The 23,555-nt window shown below is 43.6% G+C and overlaps 1 pseudogene; it reads left to right on the top strand.

The window, feature by feature from the left end:
- The first annotated feature begins 18,032 nt into the window (after positions 1 to 18,032).
- LOC118477044 (probable pectinesterase 56) lies at positions 18,033 to 19,352 on the top strand (annotated as a pseudogene).
- Positions 19,353 to 23,555: the final 4,203 nt, after the last annotated feature.

Consider the following 23,555-nt stretch of genomic DNA (forward strand, 5'->3'; position numbering starts at 1 on the left):
ACGGGGTGAAGTGAGGCACGCCCGAGGAGGCTTTATAGGCGCGGGCGAGCACGACCGAGGGCGGGGCTCTGACAAGCGCTTGGGGCGTGAGCGGCGAACGCCAGTGCGCGCTCTGGCGTCTGGCAAAGCGTCAAGCACGAGGCAGCGCAGAGAGAGGTCGAGTTCAAGCGCGGATTGGCCCCAAATCTTTGAGATTATGGCCATGATCCTGTTGAGAGATCTCTTCCTCTCAGGTTCCTTTGTCGTTTGTGTGTGGAGGCTAGCAGGTTTCGCTGACTGGATTAAGAGATAGAGAGGGGAGAAATCTGGTTTGTCTCACTGCCGCACACAGGGGGAAGATCTCTGGTTTGACATGTCCAAGGCACGTGTCCCGATGCCATCTTCTGGCACAAGACAGAGAGGTTAGTTATGCACATTTTTGTCAATGGGGCCATTAGGATTTGAGTTAGGGATCAAGGTGAACACACTTGATCTTTGGCTCAAGGTCTGAAATTCAGAATTCTGAATTTCAGAATTCCCTAATGAAATCCCACTTGAGAAGCTTGTTTAGAGTTTTATTTAAATTGTTTTGGCCAAGCTTCAATAATCTTTGTTGTTGCTTATTTAGTATACTTTAATGTTTATAGTTGGCCCAAGCCATGATTCTATATTTTTCATACCCTTTTCCCCTTTCTCTTGAATTTTGTTTATAGGGCTCAATTAGGGTTTTTATTGGGGTTGCAACATTTTGCCCTTTTGAAAACCCATTTGTTTTGAACATGATACTTTTAAGTATAAGCTTAGTGGATCCTTTATTCTTAAGTCAATTTGATGCTCATGCTCAATTTGGTTCACATAAAATGATGGTTCTTGGGTTAGCCCATTTGAGAAACCCTAGGTGACACTAGGGTGTCACAGCCTTCCCCCCTTAAAGGAATCTCGTCCCGAGATTCGGGTCAGAGTCCTCTCGGGGTGAAGCGAAGGGTGAGACTTATAGGAAGTGGGTGCTTATTGTTATTATTAGGGCAAACTGCTCTTCGAATGTCATTCTCTTTGCAACTTCAGAAGGAAGTCCTTTTAAAATTTTGTTCCATGATTACTTCATTCTGATTTAAGATCATATTTCTGAATTTTAGATTCGAAGGGCAGGAGGAGGGGTTGGTGTGATTACGTACCAGTTTCCTTAGGTAGGCAATCGGGGAAGTTGGATCTCAAGAATTCCTCGGTCTCCCAAGTAGCTTCTTCCTCTGAGTGATTACTCCACTAGACCTTGTACATTTTGATCGATTTAGCCCGAGTTGATCTTTCTTTGCAATCCAGAATCTTGGAAGGGTACTCTTGGTACGATAGATCTGGCTCTATCCCCAATTCTGGCTCTCCTATGATCTCGGATGACAATCGAACACAATTCTTCAGTTGAGATACATGGAACACACTGTGAATGGCAGACATTTTTGAAGGTAAATTCAGCTTATATGCCACGGGTCCACAGGCTTCTATGATCTCATAAGGTCCAATGTAACGAGGGGCTAGCTTGCCTTTGATTCCAAACCTTGCACTCCCTTGGTGGGTGATACCTTGAGGTACACGAAATCTCCCACCTTGAACTGGAGAGGTTTCCTTCTTTTATCATGGTAACTCTTCTGCCTGGCCTGAGCAGCTTCTAGATTTTTCCTAATTAGTTTGACCTTCCTTTCGGCTTCAGTCACTAAGTCAGGTCCAAAAACTTCTCTTTCTCTAGGCTGGGACCAATTGAGTGGTGTCCTACACCTTCTTCCATAGAGGGCTTCAAAAGGTGCCATCCTTAGGCTGGATTGATAACTGTTGTTATAAGCAAACTCTGCCAAGGAGAGGTGCTTATCCCATTTCTTGCCATAATCGATTACACAAGCTCTCAGCATATCCTCTAGAATTTGGTTTACCCTTTCAGTCTGACCATCAGTCTGTGGGTGGTAAGCTGAACTTTTGATTAGCTTGGTTCCCAAAGACTCCTGTAGTTGTTCCCAAAATCTGGCAACAAATTGGGCTCCTCGATCAGAAACAATGGTCCGAGGTAATCCGTGCAAACACACGATCCGGTCAATGTACAACTCTGCATACTTTTGAGCCTTATCAGTGGTGTGCACAGGGAGAAAATGGGCCACTTTCGTCAGTCGGTCCACAATAACCCAAATCGAATCATGATGACGAGAGGTGTAGGGCAGACCCACGATGAAATCCATGCTGATGTAATCCCATTTCCACGAAGGTATAGATAGGGGTTGCAAAGCTCCAGCTGATTTCAAGTGGCTTGCCTTTATCCTCTGACAGGTGTCACATTCCGATACATACTGGGCTATCTCCCTCTTCATTCTGGTCCACCAATACAAAGGCTTCAAATCATGGTACATTTTGGTGCTTCCCGGATGCATAGAGAATTTGGAGAGATGAGCCTCGTCCAATACTTTCTTCTTGAGGTCCCTGTTTTTAGGAATCACCAATCTACTTTTGAACCATAATACACCCTTTTCATCTTGGCAGAAGCATTTATACTTTTCAACCTTCTGATGGAGATTCTCCTTGATAATCTGCACTCCCTTGTCACTGAGCTGGGCTATGATGATCTGGTCTTGCAAAGCTGGCTCGACAGAAATTTGAGACAAAGCACCAGAAGGAATCACTTCAATTTGCATCTTGCTCAACTCATCACACAAGGTGTTGATGCGAGAATCCATCAGAATACAATTGCATTGCAACTTCCGGCTCAAGGCATCTGGTACCACATTGGCTTTCCCTGGGTGATAATGTACCTCCAGGTCATAATCCTTGATTAGCTCTAGCCATCTTCTCTGCCTCATGTTGAGATCAGCCTGAGTAAAGATGTACTTAAGGCTCTTATGATCAGTGAAGATGTTGCAGTGGGTTCCCATTAAATAGTGCCTCCACATTTTTAATGCATGAACCACTGCTGCCAACTCGAGGTCATGAGTGGGGTAATTTTGCTCATGAGGCCTGAGCACTCTTGAGGCGTAAGCAATGACTCGGTTGTCTTGCATTAAGACACATCCTAGTCCAGTGCCAGAGGCATCACAATACACATCAAAAGGCTTGCTGTTGTCGGGTTGCGCTAACACTGGTGCTGTGGTCAGATGCTTCCTTAATGCATGGAAGGCATCTTCGCACTTCTGACTCCAAACAAACTTGGCTTCTTTCTTCAGCAGCTCAGTTATAGGCTTCGCAATTCGAGAGAAATTCGGAATAAATCTTCGGTAATAACCAGCTAATCCCAGAAAACTCCGAATTTGACGGACAGTCGTTGGTGGCTTCCAGTTCATCACCTCTTGCACCTTATCAGGATCAACAACTATTCCTGCCTGAGAGATAGTGTGACCCAAGAATTTGATTTCCTTTAGCCAAAAATCACACTTGGACAACTTGGCATAAAGGTGGTGCTCTCGCAAACGTTGAAGCACTACATGCAAATGCCCGGCATGTTCTTCTTCGTTCTTAGAGTACACCAAGATATCATCAATGAACACCACTACGAATTTGTCCAATTCAGGCATGAAAACAAAATTCATCAGATACATGAAATATGCTGGTGCATTAGTTAGCCCGAAAGACATCACCAAGAATTCATATAGCCCATATCTGGTTGAGAATGCCGTCTTCGGAATATCGCTTGCTCGTATCTTGATTTGATGGTAGCCGGAGCGACGGTCTATTTTGGAAAACACCTTGGCCCCGACCAACTGGTCAAAAAGGACATCAATACAAGGCAAAGGATACTTGTTCTTGATAGTTACCGCATTAAGAGGGCGGTAATCTATACACAGCCTCAAGCTTTCATCATTCTTCTTCACAAACAGCGCTGGACATCCCCAAGGCGAAGTACTTGGGTGAATAAATCCCTTATCCAGCAACTCCTACAATTGCTTCTTCAATTCTGCCAACTCAGCGGGTGGCATTCAGTAGGGCCTCTTGGAAATTGGTGCCATTCCCGATTGCAACTCGATGGCAAATTCAATATCCCGGTCGGGTGGCATTCCTGGCAATTCATCAGGGAAGACATCCGCATACTCACAGACCACTGGAATCTTCTTCAAAGGTAACTCCGTCATAGAGAAAGCACATGACTGTGTAGAACCCTGACTGGGCAGAATTAAGGTGAAGTTCCCACAGAATGGAGAATTAATTTCCAAGGTACGACTGGCTACATCAAGCACAACTTGGTGCAGGGTCATCCAATTAGCTCCCAGAATAATGTCCACATTTTCCAAACCCAAAACAAGAAGGGTGGTTTTGACAATGTGGCTTCCCAGTTGAATAGGCACACTTTGGTTTAATTGATTAGTTGAAATTTTACCCCAGGTGTGACTATCATAAATGACCTTTTGAGTGAGAGAATGGCAGTTCACATTTAGCACTGAACTTTTGGCTAATGAAACTATGAGATGCACTAGAATCAAACAGAATTAAAGCAGGTTGATTATAAACTGAAAAGATACCGGTCATGATAGGAGCTCCCTCAGGTACTTCCTCCAGAGTAGTGAAGTTGAGCTTCCCTTGCTTGACTTGTACCTTCTACTTTCTTCCCTTGTCTTGACTTGGTGCTGACATCTGCCTTTGCTGGTTCCTGGGACAATTCTTGGCATAGTGGCCCACATTGTCGCAAGTGAAACATTTGTTCCCATTGCCCTGGCGGAACTGCTGCTGCTGTGGAGGCTGATTGTTCCTTGGAGCGGGAGCTGGAAAGCGGTTGGGTGCCGGCTGCTGCTGCTGAGGTGGCCTGATCACCCATCTGCCTGCCTACTGCTAGAAACCCCTGCTCTGATTGTGAGAAACAATCCTGAACCTCTGGGCCTGAGTGGATGGTGCTGCCATTGGTGCCTTTCTCTTCTTCTCTGCCCGGTGGGCTACAATACAGTCCTCCTGGGAGATGGCCAGGTTGACCAATTCATTGAAGCTATCAGCCCAGACAGTGTTGAGTCGTTCCCGTAGCTTGGTGTTAAGACCCCTGTGGAAGCGGTCTCTCTTCTTCTCATCAGAATCAGCATGGTAACCTGCATACTGGCATAGGTCGTTGAAGGCCTGCGCATACTACAGTACCGTGCAGGTTCCTTGATTAAGTGCCAGAAACTCATTCAGCTTGCGATCAAGAATGCCAGCTGGGATGTGGTGCCCTCTAAAAGCAGTTTTGAATTCCTCCCAAGACACTTCACGATCAGCGGGGAGCATAGCATGGAAGTGGTCCCACCAAGTCCGAGCAGGGCCACGAAGCTACTACGCGGCGAAGCGAGCCTTGGTTTCATCAGGGCAGTCTCCCGTGAGGAGGGGAAATTTGGACTCAACGACGCGGGGCCATACGTCGGCGTCCAATGGATCCTCTGCCTTGGTGAACAAGGGTGGCTGCGTGCTCAGGAATTCCTGGTAGGTTGCCGCTGCCTGAGGTCGCTGATGCTGGCCTCCACCATGCTGCTGAGGGTGGGGCTGGCGCTGCAAGAGCTGTCGCAGAATCTCATTCTACTGGGCCATCAGCTCCTGCACTGTGGGAGCTGGAGGAGGTGGCGGGGGAACCTACTTGTTATGCCCGCAACTCTGCCTAGCTGCCATCTGAAAACAGAGATTGTCGCCATTGTTATCCCAACTCACAATTTCGAACGACAAGATATCATCTCATATGGAAGGAAAAATGCCATAATCATAATATTAGGTTCAAAATGAAGATAACATGGTTACAAACATCCCACAGTTTTCGAAAGTTCACAGGGTTACATCAACCAGGGGAAAGTACCCGTAAGCCTAGTCCAAAATCTGACATTAACTAAGCTCGCATAGTTTTCTATTCGCCTAAAAGCGTCGAAGTGATCGATCAACCCTGAGCGGTCGAAGCGACACTGGATACGAGTGAGGGAGGCATCGCGGAGGTAGTCCCATTAGCACCAGGGGCTGGTCCTAGCTCCTCGGGAGCTTCTTCTCCCTCGCTTCCGGCTTCATTGGCCTCCATCTCCAAGTGGTGCATGTCCAGGTGGTCATTTGCTTCTTCGAGTTCCCTCTGCACATCGTGGAGCTAGTTCTTCAAGACATCAATAGTGTTGTCTCAGATCTCCACCTGCTGCTCCAAGGTGGTAATGCGCTGGCTCAGCCTTTCCACCTGCAGATCCTTCTCCACCAACTTGGAGGATAAATCGACCACAAAATCTTCTTCACTGTCGAGAGTGAGCTTGGTGGTTTGAGCGATGTTAGCAAGGTGTGCCATAGCATCGCTCTGAAGGGCCTGGAGGCAGTACAACGCACTCATGCACTGAACGGTGACCCTCCCAACCAAGTCAGGATACATTGCCCACACATCCTTCACATGGCTCACACGATTACACCACATGGGGTCATCCTTCTTCTCAGCAGAGAAGAGTCCCAAGGGGTGCATCACCATCTCCAAGGGATGGTAGCCACAGAAAGTCGTCAGAGTCTTCATAGCTGCCGCTTTAGTGGTGTCGTCCGTCCTGAATCCAACTATCTCGGAATCAAGAGAACGCCAACCCGGCTGAAGGGGATGAGCCTCCAAAGTTAGCCAGACCCGACAACGAGGTACCCGATGCTCCTCATACAACTGCACCATGTACAAAGGGGGCGTAGGGTAACCGGCGGAGTTAAGCACTTCCCACAAGATGGAAGGAAAGCCATCGTGAGAAAGGAAGTCAGAACTAAAACGGGTGTCTCCTCCACTGGCGGGGTGGGTGAATTCATCTGCGGAAGGGTATCAAAGGTAAAGATTATGGTGGAAGGAGAAAAAAATAAAAGAGCCCGGATGGTTTTTAAAGGAAGTGGGTTAGCTCAAGTTTTAATTCCCTTTTGTGTTTATAATGCATGCATGCTGGAAGTAACGTCTCCTCTCCAAATAATAGGGTGCTCTTAGGTCATCCTTAAAAAGTCTAAGTACTGGCCCACGGGGCCTACTTAATTAGCCACCTATTTCTCCCTCTATGCCTAAAGCCTTTCGTCCTAGGTCTAGCGGTCTAGTCCTGACGATCCGTAGCAGTTTCTACGCAAGTTTTAAATTTTGAAAATGGTATTCATGGTTTATTGTCCTTTTCTGTGGTGGAAATTGGCTCCGATACCAGCTGTGGCGGAACCACCCGAATTATTCCAACTTAAGTGCCTAAGTCACGCCCCAGGGCCGCAACACACTTAAATCGGAATAACCCGTCAGTCCCTCAGATCTAGTCTGATAGAGCCACTTAACCAGGATCAAATTCCACAATCTCACTCAAAGGTAGGGATGGATCCGGATATTTATTCGGATGTCAAATTTTCTGTCTTCTTTCTTCGATTGTGAACAAATAACATATAAAATTTGATATGTAAATTTATATTCTTCTTTTTAGCATTGAGACTATTAATCTTCACAAAAAATAAACATTAAATTCGTTCTATATCTTTCTAAATAATTGATATAAAATTCGAATGTCTATCCGAATACGGATTCGGATGTTTTTTCACCTTTTTTGTTGTTGGGAGAAAATAATGTACATAAAAAATTATACAAAAAAATATTTAAATATTTCATAATATTCTTAATAACATTGCCAAAAATTAGCTTTAAATTCTATGTATATCCATACTAAAATATTAGATTTGTGATACAAATCGGATGTTTTAGGAACATCCCTACTCAAAGGTGAGTCACAGAAGAAATACAATAAAATAGGAAACCTCAAATTAAGTACTGAATTATTACATAGATCGGAGTTTTTTGAGTAGCAAATAAGAGTTCACGAAATAAAATGCAGCGGATAATCGATGTCGTCGGTATTGAGGAAATGGACAAGGCCTAGCCCACTACTCCTCGTGCTCCTCTCCTGCCGGAGCAACATCCCACTCAAACATCCAACCCTGTGGCAGGGTGATAGGCCAAGTCACACCATCAACCATATCCTGAATCGTACCTGCAAAAATTATGCTACAAGCAAGGCTGAGTATACTAATACTCAGCTAGACTTACCTGGTGTGAGGAATCTACTCCTCTACCTCTAGACTATGCAGTTGTTTGGCTGAGGGGTTTGGTTTGCCAAAAGCACTAGCTGTTTCTAAAATCAATTCTTAGCTTTTCAAATTCTAGTATTATTATTTTAGCTACGTTTGCTCCTTCTATGCACACATGGTAACAAGCATTTAGTTCAATCAACAGATTGTCTCATGTAACCTCATTTCACTTCTTACTCGATGTAGTACAAGGGGTCAAGCAGTCTCATTAGCTGCGAGAAGCAGACGATTCGAATCGAGTTTTATCCTTGCAATGTAAACCTAAACACACGACATGTCAGGGCACTCCATCCCCACACATGTCAACCGTCCCCACCGATTCCCCGTTCACGTCTAGGCCTCACCGCCTTGGCATACAATGCTCTACTGACCCCGGCTGCCGCCGTGCAGTGACCGCACTTGTACCCACCATAGCTAGCATGGGAGACCCAGTCTCAGGTCGCGTGAGGGATAAAGTTCATGCCCGGCTTCACTCAGGTACTAGGTTTACCGGTTACCATATTTCCTGGCATGTGCTTAGTACGTTAAAAAGCTTGACTCAGCTATCCACACATTAATCCTTAATTCCTTTTTCCCGTCTCATGGTCAAGGCATCCTCCCTGGATCCAAGTCCATAGACTAACATAGATCCCGTTATCAAGATGAATACAATCAATTCCTGACCTCACGCGAGTGCTAGAAAAATCACTCAACTTCTACCGAGATCCTGATTAGCAAGCATCTACTCGACCTAGCATACTAGTATTCATCTCAAAAAGGAATCCTAAGTACATGCAACTAGAGGTTTCGAGCAACTCCTACACTTAAGTGCACATTACAATCCTACAAGCATTAAGTGTAGTAAAGTAGCATATAATAATACGGTTATGCATATAAATTGGGGCTTGCCTTCAAAAGCTGGGGCGGCGGGGAGATCCTCGATAGCAGCCTCGGGAGCTTGCTCCTGGTCCTCCTCTTGGACAGTTCCTTGCTCGGGATGAGCACATACTCTCCGTTGGCGAGATTACAATCTAATGAATGTAATACGTAAGATATATGCATGATACGATATGTGCTTTAGTAATTTAAACTTTTGATAGTGTATGATCTACTTGAGTTAGATAGAGCTAAATCTTGCTTATACGAGATTTTTGGTGGTATACTTGGTAAATTGGATCAAACTTAGCTAAGTTAAGTGGTAGGTTTATTTTTGGGGTTCTAAATTCTTTTTAAGGTCTTTAGTAAGAATTGCCAAGAATTGAAGTTGGACTTATTGGAGTGAGGTTTATCTTTCCTCCTTTTCCCTTGATCTTCTTTAGGGTTTTAGGGTGGGTTTGAACTACAAGTCACCTTAATAAATTTCCAAAAATTCTGTAAAAATTACAGTGGCTTATTACTGGTGTATGATTCTCTGTCTCAAAATTTAAGGTTCTAGAAGTGAATAGTTTCTCTGGACAAAATTGCCAAATTTTAGGGCAGAAGGGGTGATTTGAACTACAACTATCATTCAATTGTAGGTAATTCTCTAGGACTTATTTTTGCTGGCATTTTGATGCTATAACATGACTTGGTACAAATTTCTAGACATTAATACTCATTAGTTATTTTACTAGGATTTTCTAAACTTTCTAGCCAAAGGGGTGCTTTGTACTACCACTATATTTGAAAAATATCAAACAACAGATTTCTGATTTTTCCTAGCTTCTTCTTTACGCAAGAGCAATCATTCTGAAGTTTGGCATCTTTTTGCTTAAGAGAAGTGGTGGTATGCATTAATTGGATTAAATGGTCTTTTTTATAAAATATTGACAATAGGTATTATTTTGCATCCTTCCAATGGGTTTACATTTTTCTCTGGTGGCCTATCTCATTATTGATCTAGCAAAATTTTATTTGTCCATTATTGCATTATTTTGGGTTACTCATGACTTATTAGGAATATGACTCATTATCAAATTATATTTATTTACCTTACTTAAAATGATGGGCTTGGGTGTCCATTATTTTTGCAGTGGGGTTTTGGTGGTTACAGGTCCACTGGATTTTTATTATCAATTTTGGGTCTGGTTTTGTAATTCTAATAATTGATTTCTAGTTGGAATAATGCTAAATAAAACATTTCACTTTGAATCTGATCTGGACTAGTGGTTCCTTTATTTTTCCTAGGTTCTTTGTTACTTAAGCAAACTAGGAAAAATAATTTCATCCATTGGTCATTAATTTCTAAGGCCTTTCTAATTTTCCTAAAATTTGGGCAGAAATGGCTTTTAATGGATATCTACACTAATTTTTTCAATATTGGGGTTCTCACTATTTTTAAACAGTGTTTAAATGGGGTTTGAACATCTACAAATTTTCTTAGGTTCAGCACAGAAACATAATAATTTTCCTTAATTAAACAAGGTTTGGTCAGTTTCTGTATTTAATTTTAAACTCTAAAAATTAGAACAGAAAGTATAGAGTTCAGCATTTTTAATTGATAGTTCATAATATTTAGAATTTAGCAAAATTGGTTTGACATATTTTGGTTAAGTATTCATCAAGTTATGAATTTTCTAAGTTCTCTGTTCATTAAAAAGATTAAACAGAAATGATTAAATGGAAAACTACTTTGCAACGGGGTCCCTGGCGGGTGTTTTAAGTTTTCCTTACAGACTAGTCCCTAGGCTACTATTCAATTGAGTCACTGACATCTCAGAAAACCTTCTGGATTCTTCTAATCCTAACCCGAGGTCCTTCCCCCAATTTAAACAGTACCCGCGGCGGAAGAAAGGGAGGAGGGGCTTACCGGCGGCGAGACTGCTCCGGTGAGGTGGCCGAGGGTGTTGGGGAGGTTTTGAGGGTCACGGCGATGTGCGGGTCGCCGTCGGGGATGGTCGGAGTCGGCCGGTCCGCGTGCGCAGGCGGGGGAGCTCGTCGGCGGCGAGGAGTCCGGCCTATCCAGGGCACAATTGACCAATCAATCGGGTCAGAGAGCTTCACCAGGGATCAAGGAAGGTGTGTGCGCAAGGAATTAAAGAATGGCTCACTGAAGTGCCCAGTCGACGCGCGCAGGCGGGCGGCCGAAGTCCGGTGAAGTCGATCTTCACCTTCCGATGAAGTTCTGCCGGGTCTGAGGAATTGGAAAGCTTCACAAGCTAATGGCGAAGCTAACCGAAGCGCTGGCACGACTTGGGGTGACTGGAGTGGGCTGGCCATGGTGGCCGAGGTTCTGGCGGCAATGGCGGGCGGAAAGGAGCTCGCCGGAGCTAAGGAGGGCGACTGGCGAGCGATGGTGAGCACGGGGTGAAGTGAGGCGCGCCCGAGGAGGCTTTGTAGGCGCGGGCGAGCACGGCCGAGGGCGGGGCTCTGACAAGCGCTCGGGGCATGCGCGGCGAATGCCAGTGCGCGCTCTGGCGTCTGGCACAGCGTCGAGCACGAGGCAGCGCAGAGAGAGGTCGAGTTCAAGTGCGGATTGGCCCCAAATTTTTGAGATTATGGCCATGATCTCGTTCAGAGATCTCTTCCTCTCAGGTTCCTTTGTTGTTTGTGTGTGGAGGCTAGCAGGTTTGGCTGACTGGATTAAGAGATAGAGAGGGGAGAAATCTGGTTTGTCTCACTGCAGCACACAGGGGGAAGATCTCTAGTTTGATGTGTCCAAGGCACGCGTCCCGATGCCATCTTCTGGCACAAGACAGAGAGGTTAGTTATGCACGTTTTTGTCAATGGGGCCATTAGGATTTGAGTTAGGGATCAAGGTGAACACGCTTGATCTTAGGCTCAAGGTCTGAAATTCAGAATTCAGAATTTCAGAATTCCCTAATGAAATCTCACTTGAGAAGCTTGTTTAGAGTTTTATTTAAATTGTTTTGGCCAAGCTTCCATAATCTTTGTTGTTGCTTATTTAGTATACTTTAATGTTTATAGTTGGCCCAAGCCATGATTCTATATTTTTCATACCCTTTTCCCCTTTCTCTTGATTTTTGTTTATAGGGCTCAATTAGGGTTTTTATTGGGGTTGCAACATTTTGCCCTTTTGAAAACCCATTTGTTTTGAACATGATACTTTTAAGCATAAGCTTAGTGGATCCTTTACTCTTAAGTCAATTTGATGCTCATGCTCAATTTGGTTCACATAAAATGATGGTTCTTGGGTTAGCACTTGAGAGAAACCCTAGGTGACACTGGGGTGTCACATTATGTGCGAAATCGCGCTCACCCAGAGGGTTCAATCATGGAGGGATACACTACAGAAGAAGTGATTGAGAGTTGTATAGATTACATCAGTGACGGAACAATGGTAGGTGTGCCTGTACCTAAACATGAGGGTAAACTATGTGGGAGAGGGAGAATGGGCAGGAAAACTTTTCGTGTTAAGGATTAAAAGCTAGTACATTGTGCTCATGGTAGTGTACTACAACATCTCACGATAGGCGAGCCTTACATAGAGGAACACCTGGATGAGCTTCTTAAAGAAAATCAGAACCGCAAAGAGGACTGGATCATGAGGGAGCACAAACATCATTTCAGCGAATGGTTAATGGACAAAAACATCCCATTCGGAGACTCTTTGGAAGAGAAAACAATGAAGAATTTGGCTTCTGGGCCATCGTATTTTGTGACATCATGGCAAGCATATGACATCAATGGGTACACATTCTACAGTAAATCAAAAGACATGAAAAGTGTTGCACAAAATAGCGGTGTTTGTATCGATGCTTTTGACCTACAGGGACATAAGACCACATATTTTGGATTCATAGAGGAAATATGGGAACTTGATTATGGCCCAAGCATGAAAATACCCTTATTTAAGTGCCAATGGGTACAACATCCTGTGGGGGTGACAGTGGGTAACTACAGACTAACACTGGTAGACTTAAAGAAAGTAGGATATAAAGATGACTCGTGGGTTCTCGACGAATGTGTTGCACAAGTGTTCTATGTACTCGATCCAGCAAATGAGAAGATGCATGTAGTTATTTCTGGAAAGCAAAAAATTGTTGGAGTGGAGAATGTGGGAGACGAAGATGAGGAATACAATAAGAATGAAGAGATGTTCGTCTTTAACGGTCCAGAGAGAATCAAGCGTGTGGAAAAGAAAATTGATAAGAACTTAAAGCCATACATACGGAAAAATGGTAGTTCATGAAAAATTGTATGAATCAAATTGTATTTATTAGCATGTATGATCAACTATGCATTGTGGTTGCCAATTAATTTAAAATCTCGCTAGTTATCTATGTGTGCTATTAAAATTCATTTAAATTGTATTTGCATATTTTTGTTAAAAATTAAAATATTAATATGGCAATCAAATCACAATCATAGGCGGTTTTTTCATTACGGACCGTTTGTGAAACGAATCGAGCACCACAAGCGGTCCGAAACAAAAACCGCTTGTGATACTAATACATCACAGGCGGTCCAAATAGCCTGGGACATCCCAGGCGGTTTTCTATCCGAACCGCCTGTGATGTAAAAAGCCTACCGCTTGTATAGAGCCAAATTGTACTAGTGTCTCTCCCTCTTCAATTCAACGTGCTCCTCCCCTTCTCGATCCTTGCTGCGTGGGAGGAGATGTAAAGGGAGGAGGAAGCCATGGATAGGGGCTTCCATGGGAGGAGAGGGCGGCCAGCCAAGGGAAAAGGGGGAGGGGCGACCAAGAGTGTGGGGGGAGAAAGGGGGGGCAAGAAGGGGCAAAAGGGGGAAAGGGCCAACACTACGGTTTCTTTGCGAGAGAAACGAAACGACGCCACAGATGACTCTGACTTAGCATCCAACGGCCTACAACCCTTTTCCCACATCCACGCACCGAAGATCAACCTTTGGCAACATTTTTTTGGGATATTACATGGCAATACCCTTTATCGGGATACACTACATCTCGGGGGAGTCGTGGATCCCATCCCTACCACACGCTAAAGAATAAGCTATTGCAAGAAGCATTTAGAGTCATATATGCTACTAGGAGCACCCCTAAAGTCAAAACAAGAAAGTTGTTTTGTCAGACATGAAATCTGCAGTACTAATTAAATTATCCACATTTTTGGCCATGATTTTTAATTTGTATTACACCGTCCACATTATTTATCAAGGGTTTCGTCTACATATATAAATTGTATGTCGTCTTTGACTTTTTCATGTGCATAGTTTTTTTTACCGTGCATGTAAATATAGTGTATACCTCCCTCTCTTTGGTGCGCGCGTGTCGGAGGAGAGCCAGAGCAGAGGTCGTAGCATTTAGTGTTGATAGGTAGGCCGGTCGTAGGTGGCATAGGCGGCGCCCGCCGCAATGTCGATGGCCGGAGCAGTGTAGGCCATCCCGCCCATCCGACGATCCAGTGCTTGACTTAGATGCAGCAGCAAGATATGGTTGGGTATAGCTAGAGCGCAGTTGGCCGGCCAGAACAATGCTAGGCGAGAGAGGGAAGTGGTGGTGATAGGAATGTGAGAGGAGAGGGATTGTTATCTGTTAGGTCTTACGAATATAGAGGACCAGCCGGCAGCAAAAAAAAGTGAACACTAATCATAGCTGCTGTTGGGCAGGGATTCTTTTCCATCTCGCGTCCTCAGTTGAGAGATATATATGTCTGCTGCTCTCGCTATATAGAGGGCCGGCCTGCCTTGCTAGCTAGCTAGCTAGTTCAAGTTCTAGGCACAGATTGGATCGGATAGATCAACATTAATTTAATTACTTAATTATTAGTTCCTGACGAAATTAATATATGTTAAACAAAGACTTTAATTTTTATTATATCCTTATATATATATATATTATATAGTCATTATCAGTTTTAATTTAATCCAGAAATCCAGTATGATGTATGTGATGACATGTATATGTGCATGTGTGTACTACTACTCGCATAAGCAGTAAACAACAGTAAAACATGCACAATCACTAAGAACATAATGTACCCTGCGAAGGGACCGATGCTCAAGACATCGTTGGCTCCATTCACATGAGACATCTTGTGTGTATATTCGATTTAGTCGTATGCAGTCGATGCAGGCAAATGTACACAGTGTAGTCTCTCAAATGGCTTCGACGACGAAGAACTGGATCATCGTTGGTCGAGCGGACGGAGCGAGCAGTCGTGAGTACGCTCCCCAAAAACCTAATCGCCTACACACCCGTGCAAGTGTAGCTCTACGGACGGTGATTTTGGAGGCCTACTCTCCCACTCTCTCTGTGCTCGCAAACGGTGGGACGGGAATAGGGTGTGTGCAACGCGTCTGAGAGACTGTTCGCGTAACCGGAAGAGTGTCCACCTCCTCCGTATTTATACACGCGCAGTGGGAGGGGAACAGACTATAACGGTCGCCATCAGAGTCAGAAACTGAGAGCCATTACAGCCAGCCAGAAACCGATGTGCCATAAGAGACGTCTATTACTAGCCATAAGACAGGAAATGACTGGACATTACTCCAGGCAAAATGCGCAATCATTAGAAAGAAATATTCGGACTAAGGTCCAATCTACCACGAGCCACGACCTGGCTTGGCCTGCGGTGCATGCGCACGATTGGGCAGTCCTCCATCCTTTTCTCAACTTCTCAATAGATACACCAATGGTCCACCTATCTAAGTTAATTGATTTGTCCTTTGAACTTCTGGTATGGTACTAAAATATTAGTACACCATAGCATTAAAGTGGACCTTTAACATTGACTATTATTGAATATTAATTTGGGCCAAGCCCACATTAATCCAACAATCCCCACCAGGTGCTAAGTCACACTAAAAATGTTCTTATCATCTCAAACGTTTGATATACATGTGTTTCGATGGAGACTGTTCAGTTGAACATCCACCTACAACCTAGACTACACTTAACCACAACTACACCTAGAACTAATGAAGATATTTCAGTAATAACCAATTGGGTGAAACTTTATATATATACCATCGCTATTTGTCAGTCTACCCAACCGATAATTATTGAGCGGACTTCAGTAATAATTGAGAACTAATGAACATCGTTCAGTAATAACCAATTAGGTGAAACTTTACTTAGGGTGACGAAAACCATGTAGAATTTTTTAATTATTCTTTACATTGAAGCACCGAGGACACTCACCACCCAAGCAATGTGCAAATGGATGCCTCCTCATCCACCTCTTTCGTAACCAAGCAACGAAATTTTAGCACAATTTTCCTTGTGTAGAACTCCATCAGACGGTCTATCTTTCCACATTCATTCTCAACTAATTTTCCTAGAAGCCTCATCCTTCTTGAGCCTTTGTTAATACAACATAAAGGCCGGTATAAAATAACCAAACATGACAAAATACATAAAACAAATAAATCACAAGAATAAATTTCTCCATGACATATGCATTCAATCTGCTAGCTGAACATTCTATCGTGATTAGTGGGTTTGCTAAAGCACCAGAATAGGCAGTAGAACGAAGAGCCTCTAAAAGGAAAGTTTCAGGGTCACTTGATGATTTCGCAAGCTCTGCCTTTAGGCTTAAAATCTAAAAAGTAAACATGACACTATGTCAGCAAAGAACATGATCTTTTAATCTAAAACGACATGTAGAAGGGGATGACATCAAGATCAAATACCTATTCATTGAGCTCCTAATTAAGAGAGCAGGGTTGCGTACGCAATCAATAAGCACCTCAACCTAGAATTCTAGGCATATAAGTCTTTAGGGCTCCACAAGTTTAGCTCATCATCTCACGACAAGTAGATGCTTTGGAACAACCACCTATTGCCTCGATTTCACGCACACCACACAATTCGCTCTTGTTGGTAGTGAATGTAAAGTCCATTGTGTCTTCAATAGCTAACCGGCACCTGCTCAGAACCATAATCAACATAAACTCCAATAGAATCAGATGGCCCCTGAATAGAAAATATGAACACCCTATTATCATCAGCTACTGTTGAGGGATTGGATGGAATGTGTAACCATATAAAAATAAAGACAACATACTGCAGATGTCTCAGAGGATATTTTAGAACATACAATGTTGAGTTGCTGCTCTCCACTAATATCTGTTGTATTAACACTGCGGAGGGTGCAAAAAATGCTCATAAAAGTAATATCAAACTGTGAATTGGAGTTACCATTATGAAAGGCATTTGTTAGGCACTACCACATGACAATGTATGCACATGTCTCTTTAAAACAGAAAGAATAGAAGTGTAACAAATAACGTATAGACAATTTATTTGGTAAAAAAAGGCCAGCAAGAAGAGTAGGATGGATCACGACGGGCATCCAAATTGTTTCATCTCTCTGTGAAGAATCTTAGATGTATTGAACCCCTTGCAGCAGTTCTAAAAAGTTATTCAACCATATGATAAAAGTAGAAATATCTACGGTTGGATGAACAACATCCAAGAATGTATAAAGTAATAAAAATTTGCATTTTGAATTTTAAAATATTGAATGCAATTTTTGAGAGCAGAGATGATTTCAAATAAAAAAGTTGTCAACTAAAAAGTTTCATAACTTTTCGAAATCCATAACTTTTATGTTGGTGGTTTTATCATCCAAGATCGTTTGGAAAACTCAAAAAATTAAGGATATAAATGATTTCTAGTGGCGGTTTTTTAAAAAAACCGCCACTAGAAATTATGGCGGTTTTCTTAAGGAACAACCACTAAAAAATAGCACTGACAGTTGATAACAGAATCTGTCTTTAAAAAAATACACCCCACTATGCAGGCTTTGGTGTAAAGCAATCACCGTGCATCGTCGTCCTCCACACACTTGGAAAAACTATATATATAGAATCCATAAATAAGAGAGGAAAGAACCCATGCATAAATCTTTTTAGTTTACTGAATCTTTCTGTGAAACTTTTTCTTTATTAAATCGTTTTGGGGGAACATTTTCCTTTACTAAACTACTAGGAGGCTGACATGAAGGGCCCTTCTTCCCTGATCCATTATTCTTGCCCCGCGCCGGCTTCTCGTTGTGGGCACATGCAGGCTTCTAGCTCGATCGGGCAGGGAGGGCCGGACCTATATATATGGGATGCTGACGGTGTCATGTAAGGTTAGGAGCCAGTGTACCATCACATCAGATCAGATCGATCACAGCTTATAGGGGATGGTAGGCGGCGTGAGGAGGTGCGGCCTAGGCCTGGCCATGGCGCTGGCCCTACTGCTCACTGCGCTGGTTGTCGTTGCAAGCAGTGGCGTGGAGACGAGACAGAAGCTGCCTGCTGGCAGTGGTAACGACGACGACCACGCAGTCGTTCTTAGCCGCCTGTAAAACGTCATTGATCAGCCGGGGAGCTGGCCTCCGCGTGCGGATGCTGTCGTGGTGAAGCGGTGCAGCGGCGTCGCTGCTCCGCCGCCTTGCTACACCAGCATCCAGGCAGCCTTGAATGCCGCACCAGCACCACAAGAAGCCGAGGAGGTGGAGGACAAGTACGTCGTGCATGTGCTCGTTGGCATCTACGACGAGACCGTCAACATAACAAGAAGGAACGTGAAGCTGATCAGCGATGGGGTCGGTGCCACCATTATCACGGGGAAGAAGAGCAATGCAACAGGCATCCCCATGAACATGATGGCGACAGTGAGTGAGTAACCTTGGCGATCGATATTTCACTGTAGTTGAGCTGTCATGCATGCATACTGTAAATCAGAACAGAACTATTAATTTGCTGCTACTGCTGCAGATGCCTTGGGTCATGGCTTCATAGCACAGAACCTGACAATCAAAAACATAGCAGGGCCGGAAGGCAGGCAGGCCGTGGCGCTAAGGTCAAATTCGAACAAGTCGGTCGTCTACTGGTGCAGCATTGAAGGTCATGAGGACACCTTGTACGTGGAGAACGGGATCCAGTTCTACCTGCAGACCTCAATCTGAGGCACCGTGGACTTTGTGTTTGGCAATGCCCAGGCCATGTTCCAGAGCTACCCGCTGCTGGTGCGCCGCCCACCGAAAGGCAAGCACAATGTGCTGACGGCCCAAGGCTGCAACAATGCAAGCTGTGAGTCCGGCTTCTCGTTCCACATGTGCACCGTGGAAGCGGCGTCGGGCATGGACCTCGATGACATGGAGACCTACCTCGACTGCCCCTACAGGAACTTCTCCCACGTCGCCTTTATCAAGTCGTATCTCAGTCGCGTGGTCAGCCCCAACGGCTGGGTCACGTGGAACAAGAACAAGGTCGTCGAGAATACCACACGGACCATCTTATACCTAGAATACGGCAACGACGGCACCTGTGCCAACACAGCCAGCCACGTCAAGTGGTCGAGCTTCCGTGTCATCAACATCGACGCCGAGGCGGCTGCATACACGGCGGACACGTTCATCAACACGAGCAAGTGGGTCCCTGAGCCTATCCAGTACGACCACACCCTAGGCGCGGCGTCGCTGCCGCGCGCCTTATGGTGCTCCGCTCGGCGCGCTTAAGTTAGTACTGTACTACACAGGCTGGCGTTCTATTTCAAATCCCACCATCTTATTACTACGGTATTGTATGTCTCTAGTATCCAGCCATGCATCATCGCCGAGATGAATTAAGGCACATTATGGCATGCATGACGCCGTATATTTCGCGTGTGCATGCATGTACCTGGACGGCTGGACCTCTATCTGTAGCTACCATTTCTCTACCGGTATTGTACGTACTCTCTCTGTATGTGTGTCTATATAATATATATGTATCCACGATCTATATAAATGGATTATATCTATCATTATTTCATATGAGCTGATACACACAAGTAATTGTGATACAAGCCCTACACAAGTTGGTAATAGTACTGCTATATATAAGTAAGTCACCGGCCGGCCGACAAAATTTATACAATAACACAACTGTGCAAATAGATTTGAAAACAAATATTTGCTAGTATAAGTTTTGACTACATTGGTTGCTGTGATTGGCCGCGTGGATACACAAATCGATCAGAATTCTTTTTTGCAGTGATAACATTTTAGTTTTATGCGGTGCATAGGACCCACAAAAAAAATTAAATTAACTACCACATCATATCCACCTTCTCTCATCTTTATATATATATATATATATATGGTTGGCAAGAGCTAATTAATTCTGTGCAAAGCTAGCCAGACTACCTGTGGTTGCATTGGATGATATGCCACCTACTGTAGCACGAATGCATGCATGATGGAGCTTCTCTAACCAGTAGAGTTTCTAGCCGGGGGCTGAGCAGGTATGGAGCTAGGATAGTAGTAACGAGCAGTGCTCCAGCGCTTTCCGAAAGCTATACGTGTCATCGATCTGTTGGCGCACGCGCACACACACGTACGTACGTAGAAATGCATGACAAGCTAGCCAACAGTCTTGGCAACTCCATTGGCCACCACGAGGTTCTCCGTTGTTGTGCCTAGGCAGTACATAGAGTTCTCTGTACTCTCACAATCAACCTTAGAAATATTTTCGAAAATCAGGAAAAAGTAGGCAATGTGCTCAAACCTTGAATCAGCAATTAATGTATTTTAGTTTGAATGCATCCGCTTTTAACTTGGATCTGCTACTGTTGTTTCGGCCAGGATAAGGACCGACAAAAGCGATTAATTCCCTGTTGCCGGGCCCACACACTAATCCTCGTCGGTGTTTATTCTTGCGGGTATTTGAAGAGGCCAATGAGAGTTATTTAATCCCCATCGGTTGGCTGACTTCTTGGCCGGACGATGGAAATTAACTTAAGTCGGCTTCGCCACTAAAAAATAGCACTAACGGTTGATAACCGAATCCGTCTGTAAAAAATGCACCCCACTGTGCAGGTTTTAGTGTAAAGCAGTCCCCGTGCATCGTCGTCATCAACACACTCAGGAAAACTATATATAGAATCCATAAATGAGAGGGGAAAGAACCCGTGCAGAAATCTTTTTAATTTACTGAATCTTTCTGGGAAACTTTTTCTTTACTAAATCATTTTGGGGGAACATTTTCCTTTACTAAACTACTAGGAGGCTGACGTGAAAGGCCCTTCTTCCCTGATCCATTCTTCTAGCCCCACGCCTATAACACCCCGGGATCCACAAACACCCCAGAATGCTACTAAACTACACATCTAACATTCATATATAAAATTTCGACAGCATTTCCTTTGAAAATTGCATAAACGGGGAAGCAACAAAATATAAATAGATATCATGATAAGAAAACATAATAGACATTAATAATCTGCTAGCAATGGAAAGACAACCATAACAGTATGAACTAAATTAACCAGTGCGCACAACTAGTTAGAAACAAATATCCTTTGACAAGAAGCTTCTAATTAAATCATGATTGAGCCTAAGCAGCGTTATTATGAGAGTGAAGGTGGATGTGCTGCTACTTCCCACTTCATTGAGTAATGCAAGAGTGAGATGAAACATCTCAGCAAGCGAATTGTTTTGACGAAATATTTAAACCACAAATTGAATTAATCAACATTTTAAAAGAATCACAATTAAGATCAGAAATATTTGTAGATATAGAACTCATTAGTCCCAATATAACCAATACCATCTCATTTCCTTGAACAACCACAATAGGTTGTATAACACTTCCCTGCGTCAACAATACCTACAAATATCACTTCCATGTATGCATCGGAATGCAATGTGCAGGTACTCTGTCTTCATACCTCTGAGGGTATAAAACCACATCATCCGCAAATATCACTTCAATGAATGCATATGTCCTCTGCCTTCATACCCCTAAGGGTATGAAGCTGCATCGTACCCCTTCTCGGGCAACGTAAGATGCTAAGTTGTACTGGTACGGTCGGACCATAGGTCACAACCCAACTTCAGATGCAAGTGAATCATGCAATGTATATGGCATGCTGCATTTATCAATATATTTCACTTCCTTCACATACAATACAACCTCAAATAATACTTCATTTATCTTCAGATACAATACCAACCTCAAATAATACTTCATTTACCTTTAGGGGTGTGAATTAATCTCATGAGCCATACTCGAATCATAATCATCATCAATATATGATTGAGCATGAGTATAATGCAAGCAAGTAAAGCATCACCATAGAGTCCAATTATGAAAGAATCCAATACTTCTCAATATTGCAGTGTAGGCAATAGAAACAACAGGTCAGAACGGAAGCAACCACTGCTACATTCACTTGCCTTCCTCGAAGAAGAAGAAATGTACTAGGCGATCTTGAATGTAGCCACCTGCTAGCGGGCATAAAACTTAGTACAAATATTTCACAAACATTTGCCAACAATCAACAAATCGCTCCTACACTTGAAACCAAGACCTGGTGGAAAGCCTCCCACCCTGATCCACATGCCATACAGCAGCAGCGCTGTTTGTTAATTTTGTATCTTTAAAATTATAACAGTGGTGATATCAAACAAATAATATAGGAGTATCTACAATAAATACCCTACAACTTTGGTATTCAATGGATAATTAAATTCTGCCATAAATAAGTTCTAAAACATCTGACAAGATAACTGACTGAATCTGTTTCAGACAGCAGCGTTGTTAACTTCAAAATTAGATATCTCACAAACTACTCAACCAAAAATCATGAACTTCTACTTGTAGTAAGAACTTTTATCCCTCTACAGAAGTCTCCATAGTTGGAAGAGCCAATTCGGCCATTTACCTGATGAAACCTACCAGTGAACAGACCCGCTCATTTTTGTCAGGCAAACAGGAACAGCCACAGTAAAACAAACATAACTGGAGTTTCCTAATTCATATGAATGCACTCTTTAATAATATGGATAGCTTATGAAATTATATACAATTTTTCTTACAAACCCAAGGTTGAATTCTGTTGATAAAATTGCCTAAATCTTAAGAGAACAGATTCTGCACAAAATTATGAGACTAAAAAAACTGCTATAATCAAACTGCAATAACTTTCTGATCTGATGTCCGATTGAGGTGTTCTTCGTGGCCACGGAACGATCTATAAATTATCTACGACTCATATATAGATTTTTCATATTTTTGAGGCCACGAAGACCACGGAAAACTAGCATGAACAGAAACTGTCGAATCTGCCATTCCACAGAAAACTAAATTCGAGATCAAAACCTAACCCCACATCTAATCCAACCTCTAATCCTTTAATCCCCATGATCCACAACCTTCAAAAGCACATAATTACAAGGAGGAACAAGGATTTAATCCATACCTAGGGTTTTCCCCAAGAAAATCTTCAAGAATAGATGTTGAAGAACACCTCCTTGATCCTCTCTCCCTCTTCAATTCAACGTGCTCCTCCTCTTCTCGATCCTTGCTGCGTGGGGGGAGATCTAGAGGGAGGAGGAAGCCGTGGAGAGGGGCTTCCATGGGAGGAGAGGGCGGCTAGCCAAGGGGAAAGGGGGAGGGGCGGCCAATTGTGTGGGGGGAGAAAGGGGGCGGCTAAGAAGGGCCAAAAGGGGGAAAGGGTGACCACTAGGGTTTCTTTGCGGGAGATATGAAACGATGCCACAGACGACTCTGACTTAGCATCCAACAGCCCACAACCCTTTTCCCACTTCCACGCACCGAAAATCAACCTTTGGCAACATTTTTTTTGGATATTACAGTGCTGGCCCCTGGGGTGGTCGATCTCATCGTGGGCACATGGCTGGCTCGATCGGGCGAGGCGGGGCGAGCCTATATATGGG

This window comes from Zea mays, chromosome 4, assembly GCF_902167145.1.
Source record: "Zea mays cultivar B73 chromosome 4, Zm-B73-REFERENCE-NAM-5.0, whole genome shotgun sequence".
NCBI classification, from domain to species: Eukaryota; Viridiplantae; Streptophyta; class Magnoliopsida; order Poales; family Poaceae; genus Zea; species Zea mays.